This window comes from Ambystoma mexicanum, chromosome 12, assembly GCF_040938575.1.
Source record: "Ambystoma mexicanum isolate Mex_15411 chromosome 12, UKY_AmexF1_1, whole genome shotgun sequence".
NCBI classification, from domain to species: Eukaryota; Metazoa; Chordata; class Amphibia; order Caudata; family Ambystomatidae; genus Ambystoma; species Ambystoma mexicanum.
The window spans coordinates 500,174,928-500,195,003 of record NC_090936.1 but is presented as its reverse complement, the minus strand read 5'-3'; the positions used below and the strand labels follow the sequence as shown (position 1 = coordinate 500,195,003).

The following is a 20,076-nucleotide window of genomic DNA, read 5'->3' as shown; positions in this document are numbered from 1 at the left end:
TGAGAAGGTCCCTTCCGAGTAAATTAATTGGGGACTATTCGTAATAAAGTAGGGGTGCCCTCACTGTTTTACCACCCACAGTGACATCTAAATTTTCTGTGTAAGGAACTTCGACAACTGCCCCAGAGAACCCCTGCGTCTCCAATTTACGATTAGATAGCGGAAACCGGCCTTCACGTCAACATGATTTTTCAGCTCCCAAGTCCACCATAAATATGAACTGTTTATTCCCTACCTGCGCCCCTATCAATGGTTCCTCTGCTGCATTGTAGGTCGTAGATAGAACAGGACACGCAAGTGCTCCCTGTGGGCTGTCCTATGCTGGATGTCTCACATTCCCTGATACCATCGTCACTCCGCCATACGGGGCAGGTGCACTGTTAACAGTCATGGCGAAGGGGTTCCCTTGTGTGTATTGCATATGATCGGGGCTTTGTGGATGCTGTTGTACATTGTGAGGAGGTTCTCTTCGCTGCTCTACATACCCCTGCTATGGCTGACCTTGTGCCCCTCTCATGGGTAATCCATAGGGGCTCCCTGGGTGAGGATGACCACATGGTTGATCGTCTTGATACACATTATTTGGTCTGCTTCTGCATTTTTGTGAGAAATGTCCCCACCTCCCACAATTCCAACAGTTCCCTTGTCCCCCCCTAGTACCTTGCCCTCCATACCCGCTATTTCCCCCGTATCCTTGACCACCCCCTCTGTGGCCCCTGTACCCACCTCGTCCTCCACAGGGGGCCCACGCTTGCCACTGCGGACCTCCGTATTGCTCCTGTCCATTCCAGTGTGGCTGCCCGTTTCCTGCCCAATTTGCTGCCATCCTCCCTTGTATCGCTACCAGTGCCTCCTCCTCATCCCCCTCCCTGTCTTGGGGGAGTGCGGCTACAGCTGCACCGACCTTCACCAGCTTCGTTTGTACTAACTTGGCCTCATCTGCCAACCTTTTTTGGGCAATTTCCTTTTCTCTCTCCTTTATTCTTTTGCAGTGGTGCACTATTATGCTTTGTATTTCCGGCCATCCCTTTGCCTCGATCCCAGCTATTTTGTCGAGCGCTTTCTGTACCTCTTTTGGGAGCCCTCTCTTTATTATAAAGTAAAATAGAGATGTTGACTGATACCAGGGCGTGCCCGTTTCGGCTCTCCACATCTCCTGCACCTGAAAAATGGAATCCATAGCATCCTCCCCATCATTCATTGTGCACTGCATTACTGACTGTAAATCTGGTGTGTCTGGTAATGTTTTCCTTAGTGCATCCCATACCCTTGCGCGCACTGTGTTAAAGAATGCTCCATCATGGCGATCACAATCCAATGTTATTCCCGGGAAGCCAGCCTTTGCCCACACTCTATCTGCCTGATCACCTACTGCTGACACTAGCAAGCTTTTAACGTCCCCTACCGCCAATGGCACTCCTGCAGTATGTTTCTCAAATGCGTATATCCACTTACTTTCCCCCCCTGATAGTGTGGGCAATGACTTTAACAAATTAGCTTTATCCATCTGGGCCCAGGGTGTGTAGTTTGGCCTCCCACCTCCCCTATATATCAATGGGAGTTGTAATCTGCTCTTTGTTGTTCTGCCAGTACTCACCTTCAACCCCTTCTTTCCTAGCGTCGCCATTCTTCCTATTCTATTCCTTAACCTTCCTGTCCATTGTCCTTCCCAGAGGTGTTTCCTCTCCTCTACCTGATCTTCCTCCCATCGCCACACCAAACCTCCCACTTTCCTGTTCTTCGTCTTCAATATTGCACCACAGTTCCATACCCCCGGTAGCCATTCCCTCCTCACCTGTGTTTTCTTCCATCTTCTATGGCCCTAGTTCTATTATTCGAGTTGGCTCTTCCTGAATCCGGAACAGTATTTCCCCTTTCTTCCATCCTTCTTCAGATGACCTGTCAAGTGCCTGTGCTCTAGGTGTTTGTTCAGTTCTAGCTACGCTTGTTCCGCTCTGCTCACATATATTTCTTATTCTAGATAACTCATCGCTTGCCATTGAGAGCCTAGAATCTAGGTCCTCTGTTAACTTTTCGATATCTACTACGGGGGTGCTTACCTGCCCACGCTGTAGGGGGAACTCATATGGTGGTGGTGCAGTTGGTCGTGGGGTGGCTGTGGGGGCTGCGGTGGGCACATATGTGGGATCACTCTAACCTTCTGCCGGCACTGGTTTGTTTAGGAGGGGGTACAATCATGTTACCTCTATTGATCCTTCTTTTCCTGTGTCCTCCTTTCCAATTTCATGAGCTATTAGGGGAGTGTCAACGGTGGAAAGCAGGTTAGGTACTGACTCTTTCCTTTTGAGTGGGGGCACTTCCTCGAATAACCTCCATAAGTCTAATATTTCTCTTCTATTATGAAACTGTTTTCCTTTGTATTTCATGAATATACATGTGGCTACCATATCTAGGACACTTGTATCAAACGATCCCCCTTCTGGCCATACTTGGGGTAGTCCTTCTCCCTTTAATTCTGTTACCCACTGATCGTGATATTTCTTTATACGTTCTGCATAACCAGGTAGATTTTTACAAATGTGGGCCAGGGGTTTTTACAAATGTGGGCCAGGGGTGTCTCCGCCCCCATATTATACTCCCAGTGTTTGTCTTTCTGTACTATTTTGTGCCTATCACTGTGGCTTATAGGTGTGTGTTACTCTTATCTTGATCAATTCTTGGACATATACAAAAAAGTACTTGCTCACAATATTATTACCTTCAAATCTTACCGGTCACACTTACATTGACCATACCACAGAGCTATGAAATGTCATCAATTCAACATCATTTCTTTACAACTCATTGAAACATTTGTCAACTTAACATGTGCAGCATGGGACAAACGTTTAATATACTTTTAACATACAACACATAACATTTATCCCTCCCCTTTTCCCTTGCCCTGTACTTCTCTCCCTGATAAGGTCCCCTTACCCTAGATCATCACTTGCCCCCGAACCTTTAAAAAGTTTTTATCTTTTGTTCACCACTGAGGTACCCCGACTGAAGAAGAAGAAAGAAAATAGCAAGTTCTAATTTATACACCGTGTCTCCCTATTCTCAGACACCTTTATTTTACTCTCCGCTTTTCACTTATTCCCAGTACTAGTTAAGATAGCACTATGCGGCGCCGCCTTCTACCCCCTTGCAGAGCTAGGCTCCCGTCTTATCTTCCCTTATTTCACCTTTTTTGACCTAATGGCCATATGCAGAGAAAGTAAAGTAAATACAAGTAGCATTAATAGTTGAAAGTACCCCTTCAATGACCTTGTGTAATCTGGCTCCCTTCCCCTTCACCCTTTATAATCACTCGCACTTAATACTGACATGCCCGTCTTGATTCGAGATTCTCCGGACTGGGTCCGTCCAGGCGGCGCTGCCACACACTCAATGGCCGCCCCCCGGCTCCGGCGAGCGGTACTAAATGGTTTTTTTTGGAGCGGGACCCCGTACCCTTTGTCCTATTCTGTGCGCACGTCTAAGCGTACCAGTTGCCGTAAGCTGGCAGTTCTCTTAAGCGGGCGCACCGTGCGTCTCCACTGCCGCCTGGAATTTCTCGTGCCAGAGGGGACGATGAAAAAATTAAAAATGTAATCACGTCAGGGTCACCACTGAAACCAAGCATCCCCAAAAGGCATTACCCTCTACACAACGAAAGGTAGTAAAGGACACACCCCAGGAGGGAATGAGACCAAGACCAAGTGCAGGTAAATATAAAAAGGACTCTGCAAGCTCCGAGAGCGCTCTGTCTGACAATAGCAAAGACAGTCTTATTTATTACAAAACTTCGTCATGAGTCCTACACACTATAGGGGGCACATAGTCTCGGGGATTGGGTGGCGTCGACTAACTATAGGCGCGGCAGTGATGAGCAGCTCCAGGATTGGTGGACATCAGCGTGGTGCCAAAGTGGGGTGGATGGGTCAGCTGGGCTCGTCGGGTTGGGGCCGCAAAGCCAGGCGCGGTCAGTGTCGTTGATATATGGTTGCCCTAACATTCTGCCCTTGTGGCCACACACACACAAACACTCATCCGTTTATACGATTTCAGTTGTCCTGTAAATCCTGCAATATGTTACCCTGAGGGATAAAAGGATACTGGACAAACAAATGCAATGTGAAGCTTTTCCAATACATCAGGGCACTGTTACGTCTGACCTGTTGACCGGGTGTCATGAACTTGGGTGTCTGATCTGAGGGCACGGGGTGAGCTACCCTGTCATTCTGGTCTTGTTAGAAGTAGTGAAGAATTACTTTATGATATGTTAGTACAGGGTTGAATGTCTATTCTCCAAGGCCCATTAACTTGGTGTGAGCCGGAGTACTACTGGATCAGCGAAGGTGCACTTTTGGCCCCTTGAGGCGGTAGGGTTTAGGACCAGGTTGTAAATACTTCATTCGGCCGACTATGGCGGCCTCGGATAAGCGGGAGGTGAATACCTGAAGCGGGTCCAACTGAATGAGGGGAGGTGAGCTTGTTATGCCCGCGCACCAGCTCATCCTGGTGGACCTTGGCGGGAGGAGGGGGAGATGGCCTTGTGTGTGTGTGTGTGTGTGTATATGTGCAATTCTCTGTGCCTGGGCTGCACACTATGCAGAACGAGGAGACGGTTAATAAAGTTAGTAATATTAGAGAGATTACACATTTCTAATGTCTATACATTCATATACTCTTCCATATACGACTATGAAATATTGGCAGTGTTTCATATATCACCGAATCATCGGGTGGCTACATTTTATCAATAACACATGGTAACAGTTGGATAACACATGTGGTAGCGTTAGGTTTGGTGGTGTGCGGAGGTGATAGTACATTTTGCTCTCTTTCATGTATTTACACGTGTCCCAATGTACGACATACGCATATTCTTGGTAATGCTTTTTCTGCCTTCCTTTGTACTTAACAGCATTCGTTAGTTAGCACTAGGTGGGCTGTATCAAGCCCTTTCATTGGGTCTTCTAGGCATATGATATTTTACACGGGCTGAGGTCATTCTTACTTTTCCAATACTTATGAACTTTTATTCCTTCCCCAACACGGGTGTTTATAATTAACATAGCAACTCTATGACTTGATAGGCTTTAGTGTGTGGTTGACACTTCATTTGGGGAACATAGACAGGGGTTCATACGAGGTGGGCATTAACACCATATATCTTAAATGTTAGGGGGTTAGATGCTGGGTCGGGGTCTGTTCAATCGAGGTGGTGTTTGTTATTTACCAGGCTTCAACCGCTCGTCAGGTCACTTCGGGGACAGTGATGTACTGCGGAAGGTAAATGATACAGTGTTTGTTCTGATACTTGTTCATGTCTGGTTGCTTGTGGGAACGGGCCTTCAGCAGATCTACCATGGGGTGGATGCGCCGGGGGAGGACATGGCTCCCTGTGCACAGTGAGTGGGAGCCAAGCTGCAGCATTCGCAGGCAGGCTGTTTCGTTGGGGTTCAGATCGCTATTATCTAAAATGGATTCTTGATGCTTCCAAAATGGTGTCCATGGTCTGTTACAGTACAACACGATTGGCCCTGTGGGCCGATCAGCAGTCACCCCGCCACCTGGGCCCTAGTGACAGGGGGGGGGCCCTGACGAGCCACGAACCTCATGTAGGTGGGGTATGACGGGGAGGGGGTCTTATAGACCTATCCTCCCATACAGGATGTAGTTGCCATGTATGTATTTTTGTTGGGCTTTCCATACTGTGTTTTCGGTCCCTTTTCTCTTCCCAAAGAATCAAGTTGAATTTTAGGAATAGGGCGGTTCCAAATGAGTCTGAGAATTTTGTTGGCACTTTATTGTGGGGTTGTCCAAGACACCTAGGTCCTAAGTAGGTTGTTTTATTTTATTTGGATTTTGTAGAATATGCAAACGTAATCCATAGGTAGCGAAGCTCAGAACAGTATATAAATGGCTGAAAAATGGAATTAATCAACATCCACTGAAAAGCTTTATAAACCAGGAACTGAACTGGATGTTTTTTAATCCTTTTTAAAATAGCATCAATGTAGGAGTTAGACGAAAGTAAATAATTGACGAATTCCACAGGTGCGTCAATGCAACAGAAAGCACCCTATAAGTGACGAATCCAAGAGGTGTGGGCCGTGCGCAAGGCAACAGAAGGCACCCTCCAAGAGGTTTGGGATTCATACACTTTTGGTATATTGAGATGAAGAACGGCTTTACTTTTGTAGACCCCAAAGTAATCATTGACCAGGTTAGGAGGCTGATGCAAAACATCAGCTTTATAGGCCAAAGGAAGCGAGTGTAACTCAGCTAGTACTGGAGAAATATGTTCGGATTTCCTACAGGGGTTTTCTGTTATATTTACTCAAACAGATGTGAAAGAAAACAGATTATTTTCCTGTTCCAGGCCTTCCAGTGGATCAGCACAGTGTGGCGGATGTAATGTGAAAATTGCATCTTGAGGTTCCAGGTCATCCATTAGACCAGAATTGTGCATTGTGGTGGTTGTATTGCTGATAAGTGCATGTTATGACATTGTCGGAGCTGTATTGTGCATGTCAAATAGTACAGCTTATTGATTAAAGATCCTCAGTTGAAAGGGCGTTATAGTCCTGAAATTATTAACCACTCCACCTGCTTCTGGCCAAGGACACAGATCCTTACATACATATGCCTACTTATCCCAGAATTCACTCTGCCTCCCTCTGTTGATTTATACCCCATAGCTACACGTCTCAAAGCGCAAATGGTTCAGTGGGCAGGAGGGTGAAATGCAGACAACTCATTGACCTCTGCATCCCTCGGAGACCTACCTATAAGCCTGCACCCTCACACTGTACTTGGATGAGGAATGTGGGGTGGGTTAGGTTTTGAGGAGGTGGCTGCTGGAAAGCCAAATTATTCTACCTTCATCTTTTGGCACATAGACATTTCATGGAAGGATACACTCTGCACAACCAATCAAAACTGGCGTACCATTTGCTAGAATCATGTCACTGCTTTTTGGCATGCCAGAGCCCTTTTCTTCATTTCTTTTTTTCTAATAAAATTGCACCAATTTAGGAGGAGGGGGGGATGTGCAGTCTCTGGTGCTCAAATGTTGAAGATTATACAGTAGCCTGGCATCAAAGTTATATTAAATTCTATTGTATTCATTCATTTATTAACTCTGAAAAGGTTTATGCGCTTTGAGACTACTACGGTGGTGAGCTGGCATAGTATAAAAAAAAACTATAAATAATAATAATTTATATAGCACTTTTGCCAAAGCACTGAACATGAAAAATGGCAGTACAAAATAAAGTAATGGACAATAGAAATTAGTCACTGATGCAGGGAGAGAAGAAAAGGTTTAAGCGAGGCACAGACTAAAGAGAGACGGCAAATACCGAATAGAGAGGGGGAAAGCAGTTCAATGTTTAGCTGTAAGCAAAGAAAAAGGGTGAAAACGGGATTGAGCACAAGGCCTCAATCCTTTATCATCTATGAGGCTTTAGGGCCTCATAGATGATAAAGTGATTCAGAGTTTAAAGAATGGGCATGGATAGAGATGGAGATAAGAGAAGTACGGTCAGGCGGAGCCAGGCATGAGTAGATTTACAGGCCGATTCATGGAATAATTAGCGCGGCGCAAGTGGGCAAAAACGTGCGAATCGCAGTGGAATAGCGAAAATCGCAGTGCAATTGCGAAAATCGCACGAAAAGCAGCGCACGTCGATTCATGGAAGGCCGTGCGCGAGAAAACCAGCGGATGTGCGATAAAGTGCGCGGCGCACGTTGGCGCACAGGCCATCTAACAGCGTGCGCCAGGTCACAGCGAAAATCGCACAGGCCACAGCGAAATTCGCATATAGCGCGGCGCACGCAACAAAAGTAGGCGGAACACGGGAGTAACACTCGGAATGGGGAACAACTTGTCAAAACGTGGGCGTCACGGGGGAAGTACAGGGCACAAGTGCGCGGAACGCCCACACGCTCGCCTACAACACGTATTCATGGAATAGAATAGGGCAAAAAAGCGCACGCTCAAACCAGCGCACAGGCACAAACACGACCGCCACAAGAAAGCAGGCGGTAGCGTCTCTGCGGCTGTAAGAAATGTGCGCCAAAAGGTGCGCCAACAAATAGCACCTATATACTGCCATGATGAATGTCCCATACTGTGGCCCTCCAGGAAAAATGACGTGCAAAGGGGTACCCACAAACACGGACACCCGCTGACAAAAAATACGTGTGCGTGTATACCGGGGTGCGCGGGAAGTCTAACACGCGATTTCAGCAGGGTACGTGCATCACAGGGGTTCGCGTGAAGTTATTCACGCGATCGGGCCTGGGGGAGCGGGCTACGTGTATTACAGGGGTTCGCGTGAAGTTTCACACGCGATCGGGTCTGGGGGAGCGGGCTACGTGTATTACAGGGGTTCGCGTGAAGTTCCTCACGCGATCGGGCCTGGGGGAGCGTGCTATGTGTATTTCAGGGGTTCGCGTGAAGTTTCACACGCGATCGGGCCTGGGGGAGCGGGCTACGTGTATTTACAGGGGTTCGCGTGAAGTTCCTCACGCGATCGGGCCAGGGGTAGCGGGCTACGTGTATTACAGGGGTTCGCGTGAAGTTCCTCACGCGATCGGGTCTGGGGGAGCGGGCTACGTGTATTACAGGGGTTCGCGTGAAGTTCCTCACGCGATCGGGCCTGGGGGAGCGTGCTACGTGTATTTCAGGGGTTCGCGTGAAGTTTCACACGCGATCGGGCCTGGGGGAGCGGGCTACGTGTATTACAGGGGTTCGCGTGAAGTTCCTCACGCGATCGGGCCTGGGGGAGCGGGCTACGTGTATTACAGGGGTTCGCGTGAAGTTCCTCACGCGATCGGGCCTGGGGGAGCGGGCTACGTGCATTCCAGGGGTGCGCGTGAAGTTCCACACGCGAATAGCCTGGGCGCGGGTATTTCAGGGGTGCGCGGGAAGTTCCACACGCGAATAGCCTAGGGGCGCGTGTATTCCAGGGGTGCGCGTGAAGTTCCACACGCGAATAGCCTGGGCGCGTGTATTTCAGGGGTGCGCGGGAAGTTCCACACGCGAATAGCCTGGGCGCGTGTATTTCAGGGGTGCGCGGGAAGTTCCACACGCGAATAGCCTGGGCGCGGGTATTTCAGGGGTGCGCGGGAAGTTCCACACGCGAATAGCCTGGGGGCGCGTGTATTTCAGGGGTGCGCGGGAAGTTCCACACGCGAATAGCCTGGGCGCGTGTATTTCAGGGGTGCGCGGGAAGTTCCACACGCGAATAGCCTGGGCGCGTGTATTTCAGGGGTGCGCGGGAAGTTCCACACGCGAATAGCCTGGGCGCGTGTATTACAGGGATGCGCGGGAAGTTCCACACGCGAATAGCCTGGGCGCGTGTATTTCAGGGGTGCGCGGGAAGTTCCACACGCGAATAGCCTGGGGGCGCGTGTATTTCAGGGGTGCGCGGGAAGTTCCACACGCGAATAGCCTGGGCGCGTGTATTTCAGGGGTGCGCGGGAAGTTCCACACGCGAATAGCCTGGGCGCGTGTATTTCAGGGGTGCGCGGGAAGTTCCACACGCGAATAGCCTGGGGGCGCGTGTATTTCAGGGGTGCGCGGGAAGTTCCACACGCGAATAGCCTGGGCGCGTGTATTTCAGGGGTGCGCGGGAAGTTCCACACGCGAATAGCCTGGGCGCGTGTATTACAGGGGTGCGCGGGAAGTTCCACACGCGAATAGCCTGGGCGCGTTTATTTCAGGGGTGCGCGGGAAGTTCCACACGCGAATAGCCTGGGGGTGCGTGTATTTCAGGGGTGCGCGGGAAGTTCCACACGCGAATAGCCTGGGCGCGTGTATTTCAGGGGTGCGCGGGAAGTTCCACACGCGAATAGCCTGGGCGCGTGTATTTCAGGGGTGCGCGGGAAGTTCCACACGCGAATAGCCTGGGGGCGCGTGTATTTCAGGGGTGCGCGGGAAGTTCCACACGCGAATAGCCTGGGCGCGTGTATTTCAGGGGTGCGCGGGAAGTTCCACACGCGAATAGCCTGGGCGCGTGTATTACAGGGATGCGCGGGAAGTTCCACACGCGAATAGCCTGGGCGCGTGTATTTCAGGGGTGCGCGGGAAGTTCCACACGCGAATAGCCTGGGGGCGCGTGTATTTCAGGGGTGCGCGGGAAGTTCCACACGCGAATAGCCTGGGCGCGTGTATTTCAGGGGTGCGCGGGAAGTTCCACACGCGAATAGCCTGGGCGCGTGTATTTCAGGGGTGCGCGGGAAGTTCCACACGCGAATAGCCTGGGCGCGTGTATTTCAGGGGTGCGCGGGAAGTTCCACATGTGATTTGACAGTGTGGGTCCTCCCAGGTGTACCCTGTACACCCTACACGGCCCCTGCAGGCAGCCCACACCACAGGGGACTACCCTGCATCCCTGGTCATGTCCCGCAGGCAGCCCACCCACCATGGGCATGCCCCCCAGCAAAGGCACATGTCTCCTTGAACTAATGAACACCAACTCATGTCCCCCACCACCCCCACCCCCCAGCACTGTGGGGCACCTGCCAGCAGGCCCCCACCCATGTCCAACTCATGTCTCCCACCACCCCCACCCCCCAGCCACCAGGGTCACCCTCCACCAGGCCCCCACTCATGTCTCCCACCACCCCCACCCCCCAGCCACCAGGGGCACCCTCCACCAGGCCCCCACTCATGTCTCCCATCACCCCCACACCCCAGCAGTGCAGGGTCACCCTCCACCAGGCCCCCACTCATGTCTCCCACCACCCCCACACCCCAGCCACCAGGGGCACCCTCCACCAGGCCCCCACTCATGTCACCCACCACCCCCACACCCCAGCAGTGCAGGGTCACCCTCCACCAGGCCCCCACTCATGTCACCCACCACCCCCACACCCCAGCAGTGCAGGGTCACCCTCCACCAGGCCCCCACCCATGTCTCCCACCACCCCCACCCCCCCAGTCACCAGGGGCAGCCTCCACCAGGCCCCCACCCATGTCTCCCACCACCCCCACCCCCCAGCCACCAGGGTCACCCTCCACCAGGCCCCCACTCATGTCTCCCATCACCCCCACACCCCAGCAGTGCAGGGTCACCCTCCACCAGGCCCCCACTCATGTCTCCCACCACCCCCACACCCCAGCCACCAGGGGCACCCTCCACCAGGCCCCCACTCATGTCACCCACCACCCCCACACCCCAGCAGTGCAGGGTCACCCTCCACCAGGCCCCCACTCATGTCACCCACCACCCCCACACCCCAGCAGTGCAGGGTCACCCTCCACCAGGCCCCCACCCATGTCTCCCACCACCCCCACCCCCCCAGTCACCAGGGGCAGCCTCCACCAGGCCCCCACCCATGTCTCCCACCACCCCCACACCCCAGCAGTGCAGGGTCACCCTCCACCAGGCCCCCACTCATGTCACCCACCACCCCCACACCCCAGCCACCAGGGGCACCCTCCACCAGGCCCCCACTCATGTCACCCACCACCCCCACACCCCAGCCACCAGGGGCACCCTCCACCAGGCCCCCACTCATGTCACCCACCACCCCCACCCCCCAGCCACCAGGGGCACCCTCCACCAGGCCCCCACTCATGTCTCCCACCACCCCCACACCCCAGCCACCAGGGGCACCCTCCACCAGGCCCCCACTCATGTCACCCACCACCCCCACACCCCAGCCACCAGGGGCACCCTCCACCAGGCCCCCACTCATGTCACCCACCACCCCCCAGCCACCAGGGGCACCCTCCACCAGGCCCCCACTCATGTCACCCACCACCCCCACACCCCAGCCACCAGGGGCACCCTCCACCAGGCCCCCACTCATGTCACCCACCACCCCCACCCCCCAGCCACCAGGGGCACCCTCCACCAGGCCCCCACTCATGTCTCCCACCACCCCCACACCCCAGCCACCAGGGGCACCCTCCACCAGGCCCCCACTCATGTCACCCACCACCCCCACCCCCCAGCCACCAGGGGCACCCTCCACCAGGCCCCCACTCATGTCTCCCACCACCCCCACACCCCAGCCACCAGGGGCACCCTCCACCAGGCCCCCACTCATGTCACCCACCACCCCCACACCCCCAGCACTGTGGGGCACCTGCCAGCAGGCCCCCACCCATGTCCAATCCATGCCCCCCTGCACCTGGGTCCCAACATTCCCCAATCATGTCCGTAATGCCCATCCTCCCCTGCCAAAAGGCCCAACCAACTATCACACCCACCCACATATCAAAGGCAATTACATGTTACACCCCCAATTTAAATAATGCAATTGAACACATGTCTGTCACACACAATGGCTGCAAGTGAATGACAAAACACCCAACATGACATTCCTGAAAGCAATGAGATGATACGACACATTGAAGAATCAAAAAATAAATGTATTGAACAGCAAGTAGAATGGAAATGAAATAAGAAAAAACACAAAGCAAATCAAACAAAACAAGATGAATGTCCAAGAAAATAATCTGAAAAATTAAAATAAGCCAATGAAGAACCATGAAGAAGATCATCCTGGGTCCATGAGCCCAACCAAATTAAACCTAACTATGACTACTAACTAAAAACTGAACTATATACAAAAAAGTGGTGCATTGTCCAATCGCAACCAAAAAAATTTCAAAAAAACAAAGGAAACCTAACCCTAACTATACAACTATATACAAAGGCAGCGGGCTATTCGGACGGCTCACTGGTTGTTGTCATGGGCCAGGGCATCATCGAACTCCTGGTCAATGGCTTGGAGGCGGGCATGTTCCCTGGCCCCGAGGTCCCGCAGGGATAACGCAGTGTCAAGCTCAAACTCCCTGCGAAGACCGTCGAGGCACTCAGCCCGCCTCAGCGCCCTCCGCATGGAGTCCTCCGCCCTGACCATCGTGAGCCGTTCCTCCTCTGCCCGCTGCCGCTCCGCACCTATCCGCTGGCACAACTGCTCCCACACGGAAGCCACTCCCATTCCAGGGTTCTCCTGCCCTCCGGCCGATGCCTGCACCCCTGATGTTGATGGCCCCGAGCCATGATGCCTCCCACGTTGAGCCTGCTGCTGCCTCCGACGCAACTGCCTGTGCCAGCACGACGGCATCCAGGCTGATGGAAACCACCGACGCCGTCGTGCACGTGCCCTGCCCGATGATGCCGTCACATCCTCCATCTGCTGGGGTCCAGTTGCTGTGGTGTCCACCCCTGCTGGATCTCTGACTCCCGACTGTGGCAGGGATGGGATCCCCACCGAGCTGGCTGCATTGGTTGGGGCAGGTCCACAGGGGGCCCTGGTGGCATCTGGGCTGGAAGACGGCAAGGAGAACGACTGGTGGATAGCCTGCACAGAGGAGGAGAGGGCCGCCACATTGGCCAACACATGCAGGAAACCCCCGAACATGGCCGATCCCAATTGGGCCACGTCGGCACGGTGCACTTCGTGATGACGTGCGTGCTCCTCCCGGGAAGCACGCACGGCATCACGAATCACAGCCGTGCGCATCGCGACCCCAATCAGGACCTTCTCCGCACGGCCAGGGGTTCCCACGTCCGCAGGTGGAGGGGAGTCAGGTGACATGGACATCCCCTCTACCTGCGGACAGACCTGGGATGGGGCATCCCTGCTGGTGCATGGTGGTGCACTCACAGGGTCAGGGACAGCGACATGCACAGGCCCCTCCACGGTGACCTGTGCTGCCTCCTGCCCCTGGCCCTGGACTGCACCACTTGCACCAGCAGGGATGCCCCCACCAGGCCCCATGTGTGCCCCAGTGGCGGCCTCCTCCTCCTCTGTGCAAACCACCAACCTGGATGGCTCCTCACCGTCTCCCACCGTAGCAGGCCCCTGTGGGGGCTCACCCACCCCTTCCGCTGCAGCCGTGGGGGCATCCCCGCCGCCTTGCTCCACAGCGCCGTCTCCGCCCTCTTCTTCACTAGCCGCTGCGTAGAGGGAGACAAAGAACACAAGAATCAGGGCACTGTACAATGGTCCCCTAGACAGGAAGCAATAGCAGATGAGCACCACTGTCAAAGTACACTTCCATCATGTCCCTCCACAACACATGGGTCAGTCCAGGCAAAACACACACAGTAACAGGCATGGTGCATGCCATGGACATTTCCATGCATGTCCAATGGACTCTTGAAACATTCAATGATATGTAACTCACATGCATCATGGCTCATGCCTATCACATGCACACACTTCACCTCAGTCACATCCATCTGGCCCCAAACACACCAAACACAGCGGATACAAGGGTAATTTGGCTGCTTTACTGAATCTGTGCATTGTCACACACATGTGTCATGCATCCATGGCATGCACAAGTCACAGACACGCAGGTCAGGCACACAGACATGGCTACCATATATGTACCTGGCATCAGCACCCATCCCTCACCCCCACCCATGTCCAGGTACAGAGACTGGCATGCTCTCATGTCCAAAATCTGCATAGGGCTCCCCATGCGCCATTTCAACACATGCAACAACCATGTGCATCACACATCACTGGTCGCACATGCATTACCATGATGTCCCTGCACACATACATGCATACATGGCCTATGGCACACATACAGGCAAGTATCATAGAACCAGCACACCGCAACATGCCCTGTCTCACACAGTAATGCATGGACACTTACCGCTCAACTCCAGACGGGCCTCCCTCTCAAGGATCTGGGCGTGGAGCGCTGGGCGTACGCGTTCCAGGACCCTCATCTGGATGGAACTCATGCGGCCCCGGCCCCCCTCCACGAGGCGCCGGGCCTTCACAAGGGTCCTGGACCTCAAGTCCTCCCAGCGCTTCTTGATCTTCAGGACGTCGCGGGTTGCCACCCCCTCCGCGTTGATGGCAACCACACAGTCGGCCCAGATCCTCTGCCGTCCTTCCTTGCTGGGCGGGACGATCCAAAGAGGGCATCATACTGCCCCAGGACATGCTCCACCAGGACACCAACTTCGGTGACAGTGAAGCTGGTGCCCCTCTGCCCCTCTGGCCTGGGGTTGCCACTGGTGCCAGATGTGGAAGTGCCCGACATGGCAACCCCAGAGGCAGGTGTGGGTGGGCAACTGGGTCCTGGGGCTGGGCTGTGGAGCGATGTAATCCCAGTCGGGAGTCTTCAGTTCCAGCAGGGGTGGACACAGCAACTGGACCCCTGCAGATGGCTGATGTGCAGGCACCAAATGGCAGGGCACGGTGGCAGCAGGCAGGCAGGCAGGCAGCAGCAGATGGCACGTGGGAGGCTGCTCGGGGCACTGGGGGGCAGTAACTCGGCCTTCTGGGCAGGAGCGTGGTCTTCCGTGTGTTTTCGCGTGGCCAGCTTGATACGGAGTGATTTGGCACGTGAAAATCCTGCACGTCAGCGTGAAATCCGAGGAAAGGCCCTTAGCGCGTAAGCGCGTCAGCACGTCTGTGACGTGACCCGCACGGGTGTTCCCCACTCAGCACGTGATGACGGGGCACACGTGGAGATACTGCACGTCAGAGTGTCATCGCGTGCAATTGGACAAAAGTGCGCGTACACGCGATTGGCCTATGTACGTGTATTTAATGGGTGCGCGGGCACTTACACACGCAAGTACCTCAGCGAACCTGTATCCCGTGGTGCGTGTGAATTTCCACACGCTATTGGACTGGGAACTGGATTCCAGGGGTGCGCGGGTCACACGCTGTATCCCGTGGTGCGTGTGAATTTCCAAACGCTATTGGACTGGGAACTGGATTCCAGGGGTGCGCGGGTCACACGCTGTATCCCGTGGTGCGTGTGAATTTCCACACGCTATTGGACTGGGAACTGGATTCCAGGGGTGCGCGGGTCACACGCTCGCCTAGAACACGCGCAAAGCATAAATTTGCGGACTTTAACAATAACAAGCTCAGACGCCAGGATGAACATACCGTTCCTAGCAGCAGTGGCAGTGGGCTACCAAAGGAGGAGGAGGAGGATAGTCAGGGCCAGAATATTCACACCCAGAACCAGCCTTTTCGGGATGCCTGATGACCAGGTGTATGGGAGGTACAGGTTTCCACCACACATTATACTGGACCTGGTGAGTGAGTGGGAGGATGACCTCACATCACCCACCCTGTGCTCCCAAGCACTCAGCCCCCTGGAGAAGGTCCTCAATGTACTGCACTTCTTAGCCACTGGATCATTTCAGCGGACAAGTGCCATAGTGGGTGGGGTGTCACAGGCCACCCAGTCACGCTGCCTACACCAGGTCTTGAACATCATCACTGCACGCCCATCAGTCCGCAGGCACATATACCTGCCCAGAACACCTGCAGAAAGGCATGCTGCCGCCCTGGATTTTTACGCTGTGGCACGATTCCCCAAAGTGCTAGGTGCCATCGACTGCACCCATGTGGCTCTACGTCCCCCCAGGGCATCTGAGCACATCTATAGGAACCGCAAGCACTGGCATTCCATCAACGTGCAGGTAGCATGTAATGCCAAGGGAATCATCACCTCAGTATATGCCAACTATCCCGGCTCCACCCACGACAGCTTCATTTACCGAATGTCCACCCTAAGCCGGGACCTAGAAGCTGGGCGGCATGGCGATACATGGCTGCTTGGTGAGTATGTATGCCACTGCACATGCATGCATGTTGGATACTGAGCAAGGTCACAACCCCACCAATGATACCAATCACCACCTCCACAGGGGACAGTGCCTACCCTCTCAGCCCCCACATGATGACGCCAATTCGGAACCCCACCACGCCACCCCAGGTAAGATATAACACAGCCCACATTACAACCAGGGGCATAGTGGAGCGCACATTCGGAGTGCTAAAGTCACGCTTTCGCTCCCTTGACCGTTCTGGCGGGCAGCTGTTATACGCTCCCCCAGTAGTGTGCAGGATCATAGTGGCAGCATGTGTCCTGCACAACGTTGCAACACGCCGGGGCCTGGCCGTGGACATGGTGGTGGCCCCACATCCCCAACCACATGCACAGCCGCTGCGCATGGGAGGGGAAAGGGCACGGGGGGAGGCAGCCCGTACACAGCTAGTGGCTAATTACTTCACATAGAAATCACACCCCTGTGGAGTGCACACTGCCCTGGCACATTCCATCTGACAATCAATGATGACTCAACCTGACACTGATCCTGAATGTCTGGAGAATGAACCGGGAATACCATGTCAGCCTGAGATTGTTCACCTGGAAGTGTCACAATGTGTGCATCCCTACCCACACAGACACCACCAATGCAGTTTTGTGAAGTTACACATTGAAGCAGCTAAAATGAATACCCACTTGCAAAATGCAACAAGAGGACAGTGCCATGTCAGCCAACCCAACCCCAGCACCGCCACACGACACACCGTGCCATGTAATGCTAATTGCAGGTAAACAAAGTAATCCCCACAACATGACATCAGTCTCACTATGTACAGTGGCACTATTAGAAACCTGCAACACCTGAAATGCTCACAGCAATGCCGGACCAACAACATACTTGAGCACGTAGTACCATTAACATGACATCACAAATGTTACATATTAGTAGTCTCACCACCTGGAAATGCCTGCACTCCCACCACTACCAACTGTGCAGTGTTGTCACCATGTAGAGTTGTAGGTGCACTGCTGCCAACATGGACCCCATCTCCAGACTAGAGGTCCTTGTGTGGACATGAGGAAGGGACCTGCAAATTGGGAGGTAGACACAGAAGAAGAGTTACACATCAATGCAACATGCAGTGTACAACACAACAGCAATATGCACTAGGAATGTATACACAGTATTGACTACAGACTGCCCACACAGCTCATGGGAGTCCAACGTCACTGTGTAATTCACTGTCACTTGGGCACACCCTTTGCAAGCCCATGGAAACGGGAAGCAGGAGGGGTGTGTGTGACTCAAACCCAAGCATCTGAACCAAATACATTACAAGCCTGCATGTGCCCAGCCACAATGCAGCGTATGCCCACAGGAACCACGGAAGCCAACAGATCGTCCCAAAAAAATTGGGAATAAAAGAAATCAAAATAAAAATAAAAATAAGAAACAATCAAAAATGGCCATTGATGGGCCCGGGGGGGTTGGGGAGGCCACCCAGGAGGTCCGAGGACAGGATGCACACCAGAACCCACCTGCGTGGATCCTGGGAAGATAAAACACCTCCATGGGCTCATGGCCCACACGGCTACCCTATTGTGGGAGTATCACTGCTGTCGCTATTATCACCCTGTGCAGCTGCATCCGGAGGTGGTTGCACTATGGGAGGCAGCCCACGCAAGGCCCTAGTCTGCTCCTCCATGGCTGCAAGCATGCGGGTGTGGTAGGTCTGGTTCTGGAGGATGAGTGTGCGGAGGTCCCCATGCAACAACTCACGGGATGCCCGGACCTCCGCCCTCGTTGCCTGCATCTCAGCTGAGAGCGTACGGGTGAGACGCTCCAGCTGCTGTTCTGTCCTTTGGTGTGTTGAAGCCTCAAGCTCAACAAGAGTCGTCCTGAGGTGAAGGAGCTCCTGCCTCAGGGCTTCCCTGTGGCCCTGGGACTCAATGGAGATGGCCTCCTGCAGAGTCGCCAGTGCCGCCCGCCTGTCCCTGTTGGACCCCAACATGTCCTCCCTGTGTGACTGGCAGATGGAGTCGGTTGCCTGCTCTAGTCGCTCCATCAGCCTTTCTGGGGGGACAGTGGAAGTGGCCACCCTATCCATGGCCTGAGCCATCATCTCGGATGATGCAGCCTGTTGGGTTGCCATACCGTAAATGGATTGCTCCCATGCGGTATTGCCGGGTGGCGTACGGCCACCACGTCGGCGGTCACCACACCTGTCTGGGGCAAGGCGAACTGCGCCTTGCTGTGCCGGCACTGCCTGAGGCTGCAGGACTGCATTCCCCCTCTGATCTGCTGGCCCAGGAACAGGATCAGATGTCGCAGAGTGTGACCCTGCATCCGTAACCACCGAAGGCGTAGCTGCCAACACTGACATCCCCATGGAGGGTTCTGACCCTGGTGCAGGTGGGTGAGACAGAACAGAATCCCTCCCTGGAACACTCACCTGCGACGGCACGTAGGTCTCATCCGAATCAACACCTGAGTACAGCTCGGGGGAGGTGCAGCCAGAGACACCCCTTGAGAGCACGACCTGCAGCACTTGTGGGTTCTCCCCCACCACCACACCACGTCCCTCACTGGTGGTTGGTCGGCCCTCGGACCCCTCCTGGGTCTGCACCATCTCCACAACCCCAGCAGTATCAGGTGTGTCTTCCCCTGCAAAGACATGAAAACAAAGAAATGGAAACAGGCATTAGCACCATGGCACACATTGAGGGCTGAGAAGCAAGAGAACCAGTACTTGATTGACACATGTCCCACATGACTAAAACCCTCCCATGCATGCACCCTCACTGCGTATGAAGTGCAGGCAAATGGCACACACTGATGACACCAAGATGGAAGATGAACACATTTTCTGCATGCTGCCTGGCAGTGGCATCACACATTGGCGTGTGATTGGCAGGTGAAACACACATGCCATCACACAGATGGCATGTACCATTGCTATTGAGTGAAGATGGAGAGGAGGGCAGCACCTATTCATTCAGTCCAGTTCCCGCATGTAATTGCTTTTCTAATTCTAACAGGTCAGATTTTTCACCTGGAGCTGCCAGTCTGAAATGGTCCAATTGCACAGGGACATGTGTGTACAAATGATATCCAGGTAACAAAGTCACTCCACTTTACCATACCCATGTCAGACATGTGACTAGTGGACAGCGACATGCCTAGTGAAAGTGGTGGAATGCAAACAAACTGACTGAATGAACAGTGAAAAATAAGCAACAATGTTGTGGCAAGGTGACACTTCAAGGGCAACTGGCGTGCAGTTGGGCTAGATGTCTACTGTTGGCAAAAGGGATACTGCTATGGCCAAATGCAGCTGCGCAGGAAGGATTGCATGAAGCACATGGCTGACCCATACGACTCAGGCGCACACACTCTCACCTGGCACCCGAACAGAAGCCCTCACACACACACCATGCACCTGGATGACACACACATGCATGTGCACTCACCGGACAATGCCTCGTAATCAGCCAGATCTCCCACGCCTTGGATCTGT

The 20,076-nt window shown here is 53.7% G+C and overlaps 1 protein-coding gene across 1 annotated transcript in view; it reads left to right on the top strand.

The window, feature by feature from the left end:
• AGBL3 (AGBL carboxypeptidase 3) overlaps positions 1 to 20,076 on the top strand; it is a 2,309,829-nt gene that overhangs the window by 16,407 nt on the left and 2,273,346 nt on the right. The gene's annotated exons all lie outside the window — the stretch shown is intronic.